This window comes from Bos indicus x Bos taurus, chromosome 16 (genome assembly GCF_003369695.1).
Source record: "Bos indicus x Bos taurus breed Angus x Brahman F1 hybrid chromosome 16, Bos_hybrid_MaternalHap_v2.0, whole genome shotgun sequence".
In the NCBI taxonomy this organism is placed as follows: domain Eukaryota; kingdom Metazoa; phylum Chordata; class Mammalia; order Artiodactyla; family Bovidae; genus Bos; species Bos indicus x Bos taurus.
Window position 1 is genome coordinate 52296945 of NC_040091.1, and position 14649 is coordinate 52311593.

The 14649-nt window shown below is 44.3% G+C and overlaps 1 protein-coding gene across 1 annotated transcript in view; it reads right to left on the reverse strand.

Moving 5' to 3' along the window:
- The window catches only part of KAZN (kazrin, periplakin interacting protein), a 1334539-nt gene that overhangs the window by 578627 nt on the left and 741263 nt on the right, over positions 1 to 14649 (reverse strand). The gene's annotated exons all lie outside the window — the stretch shown is intronic.

Here is a 14649-nt window from a genome sequence, read left to right on the forward strand (position 1 = left end):
TGGTTGCCCTGGCAACCGCCAAGTTGTCACTTCAGGTTGGCATCCTTTGCCATTGGAAACCAGAGCAGCCAGTTGCCAGAAGGGGAGGCAGTGGGTGCAGAGGGCAGAGATGGGGTGTGGGTCCCAGCAGGTGGCTCCCAGTGCTCCTGCCTGGTCCCCTCTCTGCAGGGGGCCTTCTGCTCGCCCAGCCCACTCCTTCTGTAACAGGAGTGAACCACCACCCAGGGTCTTCTCCCAAGTGAAATGGTAATAGTGTGCCAGAGAGTGATGACAAAGAGAGAAATGCTGTTCACTTTGAGAAACCTTTGCTTCTCAGACTGAAAGCATTCTGAACCATTTGTATTTGTGTGTGTGTGCGTGCTGTGCTCAGTGGCTCAGTCATGTCTGACTCTTTGAGACCCTATGGACTATAGCCCGTCAGGCTCCTCTGTCCATTGGATTTTCCAGAATACTGGAGTAGGTTGCCATGCCCTCCTCCAGGGGATCTTCCCGACCCAGGGATCAAACCTGCATCTCCTGCACTGCAGATGGATTATTTTTGGCTGAGCCACTGGGGAAACCATCTATATTTATAAAATTTACTCTTTATTTATAAAGAATAAATTATATTTTAGGGGCACCAAATGAATAATTCAGATTCTCAGCTTTGAACCCAGTCCCAAGAATCTTGGTTAGGGGTACTCTAACAAATGGAGGCATTTAGAAAGAGAGGGAGAGAGACTCTTCTTCATGTTCTCTGACAATAATGAGCAGAGAAGAGAATATGGTATCGATGCCCCATGGGGGCAGAGGAGCAATGAGAAGGATCCAGGTAGCTTTTTAATCCTTTCCCTAATCTCTGGGTGGATTATACCTGCACTTTCCTCCCTGTGGTTAAACACGGCTAGTGAAGGCCTTTGCTGTTTATGCTGGGGTTTGAGCGTAAGGACCAGGCTGCGCGGCTTAGATGCCACCAACCTGAGAATCCCTCCCTCCTAACGGCCCCCACTGCTGACTCACTCAACCCAGGCTGCTATTAACATATTGAAGGCCTTGACCTAGAAAGGAATGAACCCCCAGAGCAGATAAGAGTTGCTCTCATGGTGCTTTGTTATTTGTAGCCAACCAGCCAACAGATATTTTATTGAGCGTCTCTGTACAAGGCGCGGTGCGCGGACAAATTGCGCAGAGCTTAGCATATTTACAGAATATTAGATTTGTGCCAGGCCTAGCTGCATAAATAGAGATGCCCTGAATCCTCTACAGGGGTTTAATTTGATTCCTCCCATCCTAGAGTGCTGTGCAAAGTCTTACAAGGGGGACGACACATCAGTAATTGTTCCTTATGCTAAGGAAGTGGAGGAGGACCATCTTCACTGTGGGCCTCCTGCTGTAATTAGAAGTGCAGGTGGAACCTGTGTATGTCTGTGACAGCGCCTATGTGAGTTTTGTGGATACTGACTTGGTGATGGGTCCGAAGCTGATTGCCCAGGGGTGGAAGAGTAATAGGGCTAATGGAGTTGAGACCCATGGGGCCTTAGCTTTTTATATTCATAATATATTTAATGTAAATGGACATTCAGATTTATGTTGATCTATTTGCATTTCAATTTACAACCAGCACACTCGCTGGATAAAGTAATATTTCTGGGGAGCAGGGAAGTGTGAACAAAGCAGAAATGATGGGGGAGGGAATGCTTTGTGAGAATTGAGGTTGCAGTGGCATGGGGTGGGGGGGCAGGAAAGGATGGAGTTTGTAAAAGAGGCATTGCTGGACAGAGTGGAGGCAGCACCCTAGCTGGAGACAGCTGGAGAGAGGTTGGTTCCAGAGAACTGGGCAGGGGAAGGAGGCACCATCCGCTCAGATTGAGGGTCTGCCTAGCTAAGGAATTTCTGATCCCAGGGTTGTGTCTGGATAAGCAGGAGAGGGTGCTGAGAGAGAGCCAGACAGAGAGAGAAGGCAAGCTAGCACTCGGTCAGGATGCCAACCTCTTACATGGCCCCTTTGCCCCATAGAGTGAGGCACCACCCCATCTTCTCAGTCTCAACACTGGCCTCTCCCCAATGAACATTTTATGAACCCTTGACATGTAGTGATATTGGCAAAGGTTTATTTAGAAATCAATGTCTGGCATTATGGTAATGATCTCATTTCATGCTAATGGCAAAGCCCCGTGTGAGGAAGACCTTCTCATGATTCCCTCACTTGAGGAAACTAACATGTGCTGACAGGTCAGAGGGCTTCCCTGGTGGCTGAGTGGTAAGGAGTCCACCTGCCAATGCAGGAGATGCAGGAGGCATGGGTTCTATCCCTGAGTCAGGAAGTTTCCTTGGAGGAGGAAATGGCAATCTGTTCTAGTATTCTTGCTGGAAAATTCCATGGACAGCGGAGCATGGCAGGCTACAGTCCATGGGGCCGAAAAGAGTCGTATATGACTGAGCATCTGCATATGAACAATAGATCAGAAGTTGATTGCCAAGGGGCAGAAGAATAGTAGAAGCAGATCCCATTCCAAGAGGAGAAGAATATTGGATACTGAGGTCCAGAGATGTGAGAGCTGACTGAGGCTACAGAGCCCATAAGTGGTGGAGCCGAGGGGTCCAGAAATCCTGGTTCCCCAACCGGCCACACCTTTCATGCTTCTTGCCCATCTCCTGGGATACCCTCTGCTTCTCCCAACTTGGGAACATTCACCCTCCACCAAGATTCAAACAGCACCTCCTCTCTCACATCCTCTCCCGCTTGGCTGCATTCATCTAGGTTTCTCTCCCATTGGCCGCAGTGAAAACAGCACAACATTGACAAGCAGCAGCCATCTCTCCCTTCCACCATCATCATCAAATCCTGACTGAAGAATCTGCAGGAAACAATGTAACCTTGTCTGCAGTCCCATGGCCTGTGTACTGAGCGCTCCTCTGGGTGACACCCTGTCTGTGGGTTTTGATAACTGCGTATACTAAGGTTTGTATTCTCTTTTCTCCTTTGTTATCTTAAAAAAAAATTAGATGAAGGAAACTCAGGCTGTTTATGTTTTGGCTGATACTAATGAACTTATCCTTTAAAAGAAAATCTCCAAATATCCCTAGTCTAAATTAGACACCTCTTTAAGCAGGAAGAATATATTGTACCCACCATTGGCTCTGAAACACTGGGAAGAAAGAAAATAGAGAATGATGAAATATATCCCTTTTGCTCCAGCCTTGCAGAAACCTGCCAGTGTCTTTTTCAGCCTCAGGGTTTTTGCATTGAATGGTCTCTTCACCTGGAATCTTTACACCCACATCTCTACTCAGCTGGTTTCTAGACTCAGGTCTCAGGTCAAACGTCTAGATTACCTTGGCTAACGTTCTTTCCCATTCAATCCTCTTTTGCATTACTCTGTTTTCATTTTCTTCCTAGCATTTATCTCTCTCTAAAGTTTTCTTGGGACTTCCCTGGTGGTCCAGTGGCTAAGAATCTGTACTCCCAATGCAGGGAGCCCAGGTTCAATACCTGGTTGGGGAACTAGATCCCACATGTTGCAACAAAGGGCTTCCCAGGAGGCTCAGTGGTGAGAAGTCCACCTGCCAATACAGGAGCTGCAGGAGACGTGGGCTCAATCCCTGGGTCAGGAAGTTCCCTTGGAGGAGGAAATGGCAACTGACTCCATATTCCTGCTGGGATAATCCCATGGACAAAGAGTTGGACACAACTGAGCGATTAAGCACGTACGTCGCAGCTAAGAGTTCACATGCCACAACTAAAGATCCTGTATGCCACAACGAAGATTGAAGATCCTATGTGCCACAACTGAGACTCAGCACAGCCAAAGAAATAAACAAGTGACAATAAACAAATATTTCAAAATTAAAGTTTTCTTGTTTCTTTCCCTATTCATTGTGTGTCTTCCCATTATGCGTTCCTTGAGTTCAGAGAACGGGTTTGCCTTTTTCAACTCTGTGCTCCAGGTCCTCAGCGGTGCCTGGCACAAGCAGGTGCTACACAAACACGTGCTGAAGGAGTAGCTCCTGCTGTGCAACAGACATGCTCCATAACAGGTGTCCGTACGTTGGAATTTTGTAACTTGAGCCATGGACTTAGCAGGAGGTTCTTCCATTTCCAATCTGAAGACTTCCAAGACCAAACATCTAGAAATATGGGACAAAGTATAACAAGTCCCTTCTCAGATGCTTCACTGAACTTGCAAAAAAGGGAAATTTCCAAAACCCAAGCATTAAGAAGAAGCTGAAAACTAGAGTGGTGTGTGGGGGCTGAGGTCTTGGCTGTTGCAGATGTTAACAACCTTGGGGACCCTAGAGGCTTGGTTTTCTGTGGAGACAGGAGACAAGCCTTGGACCTGATCAAGGTGGGAAGATGGAGTTAAGGCCAGTGTGCATTTGGGATTCTTAAAGGGTTATGAATCATGGGGAAAATATGTACCTCTTATCAAAAGGAGATAGCAAGCACATGATGTGCTCTGTCCTAAATAAAAAAGGGCTTGCCCAGAGAATTCTCCACAGATTGTTGGCTCAAAAGTACAAGGTTCAAATTTACATTGCCCATCTGGTCCAGGAAACCTCAAGGTGAGAAGGGAATGCAAAGAGCTGCCCGATGTCTGAACCAGAGGCAGGAGTAAGGGCAGCCCCAGGCGAATTCTTTCTCAAAGAGTAGTCTTCTACTGAGAAAGACCTTCACCTTCAGGGACTTAAATTTACATCCTATTGACCAGATGCACCTCCCTTCTCCCAGCTGCAAGGAGACTTGTGGGTTGAGTATTTTTAGCTGGGCACAGTGCTGAGGGAATAATTTTGGATTTTGCTAACAGGAAAGGAGGAGGAACAGGCACTGGTTAGGAAGCTGGTGTTGTCAGACACTAGGTTTAAAGATAGAAAGACAGACACTAAAGCGTCATGATAATATGATTATCTACATACACAACTTCAAAGACTCTACTGAAAAGTTAGAGTTAATAAGTGAGATCAGCATGTACACTCATAAGACAGGTATACAAAAATTAATTGCCTTCCTAGAGATAGACATGGAGAAGGCAATGGCACCCCACTCCAGTACTCTTGCCTGGAAAATCCCATGGATGGAGGAGCCTGGTAGGCTGCAGTCCATGGGGTCGCTAGGAGTCGGACGCGACTGAGCGACTTCACTTTCATTTTTCACTTTCATGCATTGGAGAAGGAAATGGCAACCCACTCCAGTGTTCTTGCCTGGAGAATCCCAGGGATGGTGGAGCCTGGTGGGCTGCTGTCTGTGGGTCGCACAGAGTCTGACATGACTTAAGCGACCTAGCAGCAGCAGAGATAGACAAGAGCTTCACAGGTGGCTCAATGAGTAAAGAATTCACATGCAATACAGGAGACTCAGATGTGGGTTTGATCCCTGGGTCAGGAAGATTCCTTGGAGGAGGGTATGGCAACCTACTCCAGTATTCTTGCCTGGAGAACACCATGGACAGAGGAGTCTCATGGGCTACAGTCCATAGGGTCACAAAGAGTTGGACATGACTGAAGCCACTGAGCATGCAGGCATAGACCGACAACCATTTACAATAGCAGCAAAACACTAAAGTATCTAGGAATAAATTAGTATATGCCAGCAAGGTATGGATAAAATTGTAAAATTATTCAAAGATACAATGCTTTGAATGGAGAGATCAATCATGTTCATGGATGGGAAAAACCAACAGCGTAAGGATAAAAGGAGCAAATACCTTAGATTTTCAATCCCATGCAATGCCTTAGAGAACTCTCGTGTGTGTACTGTAGACAATGAAAGACTTTTCACAGCAGGTTTGTTTCAATAGTGAAAAGTAAGAAACAACCTAGTTTCTATCAAGTGAGTGTAAGTAAATTTGGTATGTTCATTCAGTGAAATAATCTACAGTAGTAAGCTATGACAAACCTAGACAGCCTACTAAAAAGCAGAGACATCACTTTACTGACAAAGGTCCATATAATCAGAGCTGTAGTTTTTCTAGTGGTCATGTGAGAGTTGGGCTATAAAGAAGGCTGAGTGCCAAAGAACTGATGCTTTCAAATTATGATGTTGGAGAAGACTTTTGAGAGTCCCTTAAATAGTAAGAAGATAAATCAGTCATTCCTAAAGGAAATCAACTCTGAATATTCATTGGAAGGACTGATGATGAAGCTCCAATACTTTGGCCACCTGATGTGAAGAGTTGATACATTGAAAAAGATCCTGATGCTGGGAAAGACTGAAGGCAAAAGGGGATGAGGGCAGCAGAGGATGAGATGGTTAGATAGCATCACCAACTCAATGGACATAAGTTTGAGCAGATTCCAGGAAATGGTGGAGAACATAGGAGCCTGGCGTGCTGCAGCCCATGGGATTGAAAACAGCTGGGCACAACTTAGTGACAGAATAACAATAATAAGAATGAATGAACTGTAGTCAATGTGCCAACAAGAGTAGATCTGAGAATAGAGTATTAAGCTGAAAGCAACTCGCAGAAAGAAAAATATAAAAATATTCCACGTATATAGCAAAGGCATGCAAAATAGAAGTACATATTGTTTAGGGAGATAAAAATATGAAACAATAAAGAAATGCATAAACTTGAGAAGCACCAAGTTCAAGGTGGGTGTTGCTTTTGGGTGTTGGAAAGAAGGGGATGATTGGCCCCAGTTGGTGAGGGTTCTAATGGGAGCTTCAGATGTGTTCCTAATTCTTTAGATATTAATTTGAGTAGTGGCTTCATGGATGCTAACAGCAGTATCCTTTTTATCTTTTTTTTTGTAACTGTGAAACATTTCAAAATAAATGGAAAAACTTAAAAAGTGCATTAGTAAAACATCTTGATTCCTGGAATCAATTCACCAACTATTTCCAGTTCAAAGGATTTTTAAGGATTATCTATTCCAGCCCCTTCATCTAATAGATTCTGACACTCAAACCAAGAATGATTGACCGAGTTTTTCACAGACACATACCAGTTAATGGCAAAGTCAAGACTAGAACTCAGGATTTTACTTGTATAGAACTGTTTTATAAAATGAAAGATTTCTGTGATCTACAAGTTTTGTAGGTTACAATTTCTATTTATTGAATTTCTTAAAAGCATGATATATGGTATTCCAAATATAGACAGGAAATAGGCCAAAGATAGGCAACCCACTCCAGTATTCTTGACTGGAGAATCCCAGGGACAGAGGAGCCTGGTGGGCTGTCATCTATGGGGTCACACAGAGTCGGACATGACTGAAGCGACTTAGCAGCAGCAGCAGCAGCACGCTGTATTGAGAAAGTTAAGGAGAATAAAATGCATTATACTTTTGTTACAGAGTTCAAGCTTGCTTTGCTTGCCAGGCAAGAGGCCAGTGAATTTGAGAGACGAGGTGTTGAAGCAAGGAATATGACTTTATTTGGAAAGCTGACTCACCAAGAAGACGGCAGACTAACGTCTCAAAATCACCATCTTGTTGGGGTACGGATGCTAGGTTACTTTATGGATCAGAGATGAGGGGAGGTGAGGAAAGAAAGTAAAAAAGGCATTTAATCTCGCAAGAACCTCCTAGAATGGCAAACCTCAGACAAAGGGATGTGTTAATTTCTTTCTTCATGCCAACGATAGGTGGACAGGATTCTGAACAAAGGCACTTTAGCTTAATAGTCAGGCAGAGGGGCAGGATTCTCTGAGGCAGGCCATTATGTATGATTATAATAACAAAAATGGCCAAAGAAATTGATCTAGTATGGAAGAGTCAAAACTGACTCTTCCTTTTTACACAATGGCACCCCACTCCAGTACTCTTGCCTGGAAAATCCCATGGACAGAGGAGCCTTGTAGGCTGCAGTCCATGGGGTCGCACAGAGTCGGACACAACTGAACGACTTCCCTTTCACTTTTCACTTTTATGCATTGGAGAAGGAAATGGCAACCCACTCCAGTGTTCTTGCCTGGAGAATCCCAGGGACGGGGGAGCCTGGTGGGCTGCCGTCTATGGGGTCATGCAGAGTTGGACACGACTGAAGCGACTTAGCAGCATTGACATGTGGTTTACAAAGGGAGATCCTAGAGGAGGAACAGACACCTGGGGTTTTAAACGTATGCCAATTCCAAGATTCTGAGAGTCTCTGACTGGGGTCAGGGGGCTGGATTTGAACTGGGATTCTATCCCTGGCTCATTCAACACCCTTAAGCAAGTCCCTAACATTTCAGGTCCTCCTTGTCCCTCAGTTCAGTTCAGTTCAGTCGCTCAGTCGTGTCCGACTCTTTGCGACCCCATGAATCGAAGCATGCCAGGCCTCCCTGTCCATCACCAACTCCCGGAGTTCACTCAGACTCACGTCCATCGAGTCAGTGATGCCATCCAGCCATCTCATCCTCTCTTGTCCCCTTCTCCTCCTGCCCCCAATCCCTCCCAGCATCAGAGTCTTTCCCAATGAGTCAACTCTTCGCATCAGGTGGCCAAAGTACTGGACTTGTCCCTAGGCGCACGGAAAGGGGACTGAACATCGTGCTTTTTCAGGTGAATTCCAGATCCAAGAGAGTTTACTCTCAGGAAGTGAGACTCCAGTGGCTGCTCTTTGCAATTGGGACTGGATGTTAAAGCAGGAAAGATGCTTCTTGGGAAAAAAAAAAAAACACAAAACCAAAAACAAACTCCCTAAAGTTGATTTGCCAAAGCGGATAAACATCCTCCACATCTGTTCACGTAGGAGTGTGAGGCCTGAGTTTTCTAGGAAAGTCTATTTAGACCCTGACACAGATTGCATTTCCTTTTAAAGCAACAAGAATGATAAAGTATCTTAGTATAAAATCAATAGAAAGCAGTTTAGTGGTCTCTGAAGTCTTCCAGGCAGCCTGTCCTTCTAGTCCTCTCTACAGGAAAGATCAAATGAGAAGTTACCAGCTTCCTTGTATGTTTTAGTTATTTGCGACGTAAATCACTGGAAAACATTTAGGGAACCATTTAGAACTGGGGAGAGCTCGTCTCTGCTTCTGGTACCTCTCACCCCCACAAAGGATTTGAAAAATAAAAAAGGGCCATTAATTAAGCTAGTTGACAGGATTGAGAACCTGGGGGCTATTTTTCTTAAGCACTATTTCATTACTTCTTAAGTTTTGGAGGAAAAAAAGAGGAGTTTGTTTCTATTTTCTCCCTGGAAGCTTTTTTCCCCATCTGTCATGAAACAAGAATGAAATGTTGCATTAAGACTGCTAAAAAATGATTGGCTATTGACCATGCATGTTATAAAAGAATACTGCAGGAGGATAGAACTATAGTCAGAAGAGAAAATGTTCTTTGCTATAGTGTATGCTGGGCTTGGACAGATGACTGAGAGTCAATTTCAGGCACAAGCTCTCTGTTTTACACCGCTGACATTTTGCATTTTTGCTTGTGAAACCCTGAAGGGATATTGCATGAGAGTCACTATCATAATAATATCAGCTTGCTACTACAAGGTGTGGTCAGTAGTACCAAAACCCCAATATTTCTTTTTAAAAAAAATTTACTATTTATTTATGTTGGCTGCGCTGGGTCTTCTTTGCTGCACAAAGGCTTTCTCTAGTCGCGGAGAGTGGGGGCCACTCCCTACTTATGGTGCTCGGGCTTCTCATTGCAGAAGCTTCTCTTTTTGCAGAGCATGGGCTCTAGAGCACTTAGGCTCAATAGCTATGGTGCCTGGGCTTAGTTGTCCTGAGGTATCTTTCCAGATCAGGGATTGAACTCATATCCCCTGATTTGGCAGGCAGACTCTCAACCACTGAACTGCCAGAAAAGCTCCCCGAAACCCAATATTTTTAGTTCTCTCAACTTTTAAGTGTGGTGTGGAGCTAAGTAGGGCCTTCCTGTCTCAGTGGACCTAAGTGGGGCCATGCAGTGATGTGATTTAGATGATGAAATATGCACAAATTTCCATGTATAACTTCCAGTGAAAGATTTAAGGACCAGCATGACTGGTCACTTTCTTTCCTTTGTACATGACATACAGGTGGCTGCTTTTTAGCCTTGTCTCCTGAATGGCTTCAATGAACACAGACTTCTGTCTACCAGTATGAGCACATGGCATGAGTGAATAATAAAACTTTGTTTTAAGCCACTTGTCTCTTTTGTAACTGCACTATATCCTTGCCTGTACTGATAGATACACACTTCATAACCACTTGCTAGGGGTCAGATAATACACTAAACACCGTGAGCTCATTTAGTTCTCATAGCAAACTTGTAAAATGGGCACAGTGATAACTTCCTTTTGCTGATGCAGCGTCATGGACACTAAGACGTGAAGTCATGTGCCCGAGGTCGTGGAGTGGGGCGTGTGATGGAGCCAGGATTCCAACCTGAACAATCTGCTTCTGAGAGCCTGCAATGAAAACTACAAGGCTGCAGGCCATTTAGGGAAGCTGGAGCGTTGCAGGAGGAGAAGAAGAAAGAACATTCCTTAAAACCAGCATTTGACCAAGCCCCTTCCCATCTTGCTCCCTCTGTGAATAAAGTGTTGTTCAGTTGTGTCCGACTTTTTGCGACCCTGTGAACTGTAGCCCGCCAGGCTCCTCTGTTCGTGGGATTCTCAAGGCAAGAATACTGGAGTGGGTTGCCATTTCCTTCTCCATTTTCTGCCATTTTTTTCTGTGAATAAAGGTGGTTTGTTAATAAAGGCAATGACTCCCTAAGGCCAGGTACGAAATAGAAGGATGGAGCTGCTCTGTCCTTACGGAATAGTGGGAACTTCTTTCTAAACTTGGAAAAGAAATCAGGAGATCACAAAATGTATCTTGGGACATTTTGTGGGGGTTGGGGGGAAATGTCTGGTATCAACATTCAGATCTGACTTTATTGTATCAGAGCCTTTGCTAGGCTTAGTGGACTCAGTGTTCAGTAAGACGCCATCCCTGCATATATCTAAGCATTGTAGATGAATGTGCCCAGTGCTCCAGAAGAACAGAACAGGGCTCTTTGAACAACCTGGGTGTCCGCAGGGGGAGGGGCCATGCTGGGTGTCAAAGGGCAAGCGATGTCCTCTGAGCATCTTTGGCTCCTCCTCAATCACTGGATGTAGATGTGACTCCCAGGGATGCATCTAAAGTCATCTCTGAAGCTGCTTGCATTTTTAGCCCATACTACATCTTGCCTAAAGGAAAGCTATTTAAAATAGGGCCTCCTTTAATTTATCCTAAAACCGTCTCTTTTATGTTCCCAGGCAAGAAGGGAAACACGAGTATTTTTGAATTTCATGGAGAAGCCTACACTTGGATTCTACCCACTCATATTCTTAGTCACTAGGGATGAAAGGGAACCGACTTTATCCTCTTTTTACATTTGTGAGAAGTTTCTTTAAGAGGAGACCAACAAAGCAAAAAAACAAAAACAAACAAAAAAAACCTCCAAACCGCAAAGTGCTTTATCTACACTGTAGTTGTTGAGATATGAGATACTCTGAGAAAATCTAGAAGAAAAGAAAATAATCCTTCAATTCTCTATTCAGAAACCTCCACTCAAAGCATTTTCCAAATCAAAGGAAGCTTTGGGTGTTAGTTTTCCAAAATTATTCTCCTTATAATGAGATTTTTCTTTAAACTTCTGATTTCCATGCATGCTCTCTGAAAGGATAAGAGCTCCTTTCTAACCTTTGAAAAAGCTGTTTCAAAATTGGTTGGTAAAAATATGCATTTCATGAAGTCATAAAAATAATGATTCTACGCTTAGCGGAATCTGATTAAACATGCTTTTAACCCAATCTTAGAGAATCGATGCATTATCTTCATAAGCAACAAAATGTACAAAGATGGGTAGAAACCTACAATTAATTGTCTTACTAACAATGCCTGGGTAGTCCTTTCATTTAATTGGTCATCTAATAATTATGATTCCTCGCTTGATTTATTTGCTTACACAAGCAGCTCTAATATATGTAACTTTCCATCTTCTTAATTCTAATGTATGAAACACGCATCGTATGGCGGCCTCCAATGACCCAATGCTGCCAAAACGGACAGCTCTCACATTAATATGGAAATGACTATCGCACAAGTCCCATAACCTTGTGATTTGTTCTTATTTTTTATTTATTTAGCTGCACTGGGTCTTTGTTGCTGTGCGTGGGTTTTCTCTAGCTGCAGAGAGAGGGGGCTACTCTCCAGTTTTGGTGCATGGGCTTCTTATTGCGGTGGCTTCTCTTGCTGCAGAGCATGGGCTCTCGAGTGTGTGGACTCAGAAGTTGGGGCTTTCGGGCTCTAGAGCACAGGCTCAGTAGTTGTGGCACAGAGGCTTAGCTACCCCTCGGCTTTCCAGATCAGGCATTAAACTGATGTCCCCTGCATTGCAAGGCAGATTCTTAACCACTGGACCACCAGCGAAGCCCTAATCTTGTGACTTGTTTGCTCTTGAATCAGTGCACAATTATGAAGCCATTGTTATAGCAAAATGAAAAGGGTGCTATTAAATACTAAAGGGGACCCAACCCATGTGAGGGAGACCACCCTTTCATTAGCTGATATAAACTTCTAAGGGTAGCAGTGAGCCATGGAGTACACAGGAGGAAGACACTGCCACTCTGCCCTCCAGCTCTCTGGCAGAACTGGTTCACTGCAGGACCAGCCGATGGCACGGCTCCCAGATTCGGGGAGGTGGGGCAGGGGCAAGCTTCTGGCAGAGCAGAGCCTGAGGACCCATGACGCCTGGGGCACTGGGACTGCTCTGCAGGAACTGATCTGTTATGGGTCAGGCCAAATTCTTACATCTTATTAATTCGAGAATGGCAGGGCTTTTCCTTCTCTCCAGCCAAACCATGCCTTCATTTTACTGACCAAACAAGTTTACTTCCAACATCCTTTATGCTGATGAATAAACTCTCTGGTATAGACTTTGAAGGAGTTACCCAACTACCCCTAGAATATGTATTCATAATTAAAGCATCCCAAGTTCCCAGGTGGCACTAGTGGTAAAGAAGCCACCTGCCAATGCAGGAGATGTAAGAGATGCAGGTTCAATCCCTTGGTCGGGAAGAGACCCTGGAAGAGGAAATGACAACCTACTCCAGTATTTTTGCTTGGAGAATCCCATGGACAGAGGAGCCTGGTGGGCTACAGTCCATGGGGTTGCAAAGAGTCAGCCTCGACTGAAGCCACTTAGCACACATATGGCACGAATACTTCTTAGTGGCCCCTAGGATGTAGGTTGCTGATAAACCCCATACTTGTCGAATCACAGTTTGTGATCAAGGATGTTTAAAGTACATGTAATCAATATCGTACAGCACGATTAAAGATGAGGAACTGAGGCTTAGAAAGGAGAGGGAATACCTGGAGTCCCCTACCTAGTTCTGACCTTGTGTTCCCCCTCATGTGGCAGAGCAGCAAGTCACACGTGGAGACACCTAGGAAGTAAGTAACCTCCCCCTTGCCCCCAGTGTTAGTCTCCTTTCCTGTTTCTTCTGTTTTTTTCCCAATATTCATTAGCAGGGCTGCCACTTATGTTTGGGCAGTAAAGTCATGCATGACTCCAGACAGTGTGGGCCTTGCCCACTGCAGCTGTGTGGTGGTAATGACACTGTGACATCAAGCAGCAGTTCAACTTGCTGCTCCTTTACTGCCCAGGGTGAGTCAACATTAACACTGGGCAGGAGGTACAGGAAAATAGCTGTATTTATGTTTGCTTTTTCTGGGTCCTTAAAATATGAACATATATATGAATATCTATGTTTATTACTTATTTACTTTATCATGGATCACAGCCTTGTCATGACAAAGGGGCTTGCATAACTCAATGAAGCTATGAGCCATTCTGTGCAGAGCCACCCAAGACTCTTCATAGTGAAGAGTTCTGACACACGTGGCCCACTGGCGGAAAGTGAAGTGAAAGTGAAGTCGCTCAGTCGCGTCCGACTCTTTGCAACTCCATGGACTGTAGCCCACCAGGCTTCTTCGTCCATGGGATTTTCCAGGCAAGAATATTGGAGTGGGTTGTCATTTCCTTCTCCAGGAGATCTTCCCCGCCCAGGGATTGAACCTGGGTCTCCCACTGGAGGAGGAAGTGGCAAACCACTCCAGTATTCTTGCCTCGAAAACCCCATGAGCAGTAATAAATAAATAACATTTACTTATTTACATATTTAGCAGAGACATCATTTTGCCAATAAAATTCCATATAGTTAAAGCTACGGTTTTTCTAGGAGTCATGTATAGATGTGAGAGTTGGATAGTAAGTAAGGAAGGCTGAACACCAAAGAATTGATGCTTTTGAACTGTGGTGCTGAAGAACACTCTTGAGAATCCCTTTTACTCCAAGGAGATCGTACCAGTCGATCCTAAAGGAAATCAGTCCTGAATATTCATTGGAAGGACTGATGCTGAATGGCAGCTCCAATACTTTAGCCACCTGATGTGAAGAGCCAACTCACTGGAAAAGACCCTGATGCTGGGAAAGATTGAAGGCAAAAGGAGAAAGAGGTGACAGAAGATGAGATGGTTGGATAGTATCACTGACTCAATGGATATGAGTTTGAATAAATTCCAAGATATAGTGAAGGACAGGGAAGCCAGTTGTGCTGCAGACCATGGGGTCAGAGAGTCCGACAAGACTTAATGACTCAACAACAACAATTTACAAAGTTTTTATTTTAAACACAAATAAAAACTTTGTATTTGTTTACAAAGTTGTTATTTTGTTCTTTTTTCGGTATTCCTGGTATTTGTATCACTGAATTCATGGGTC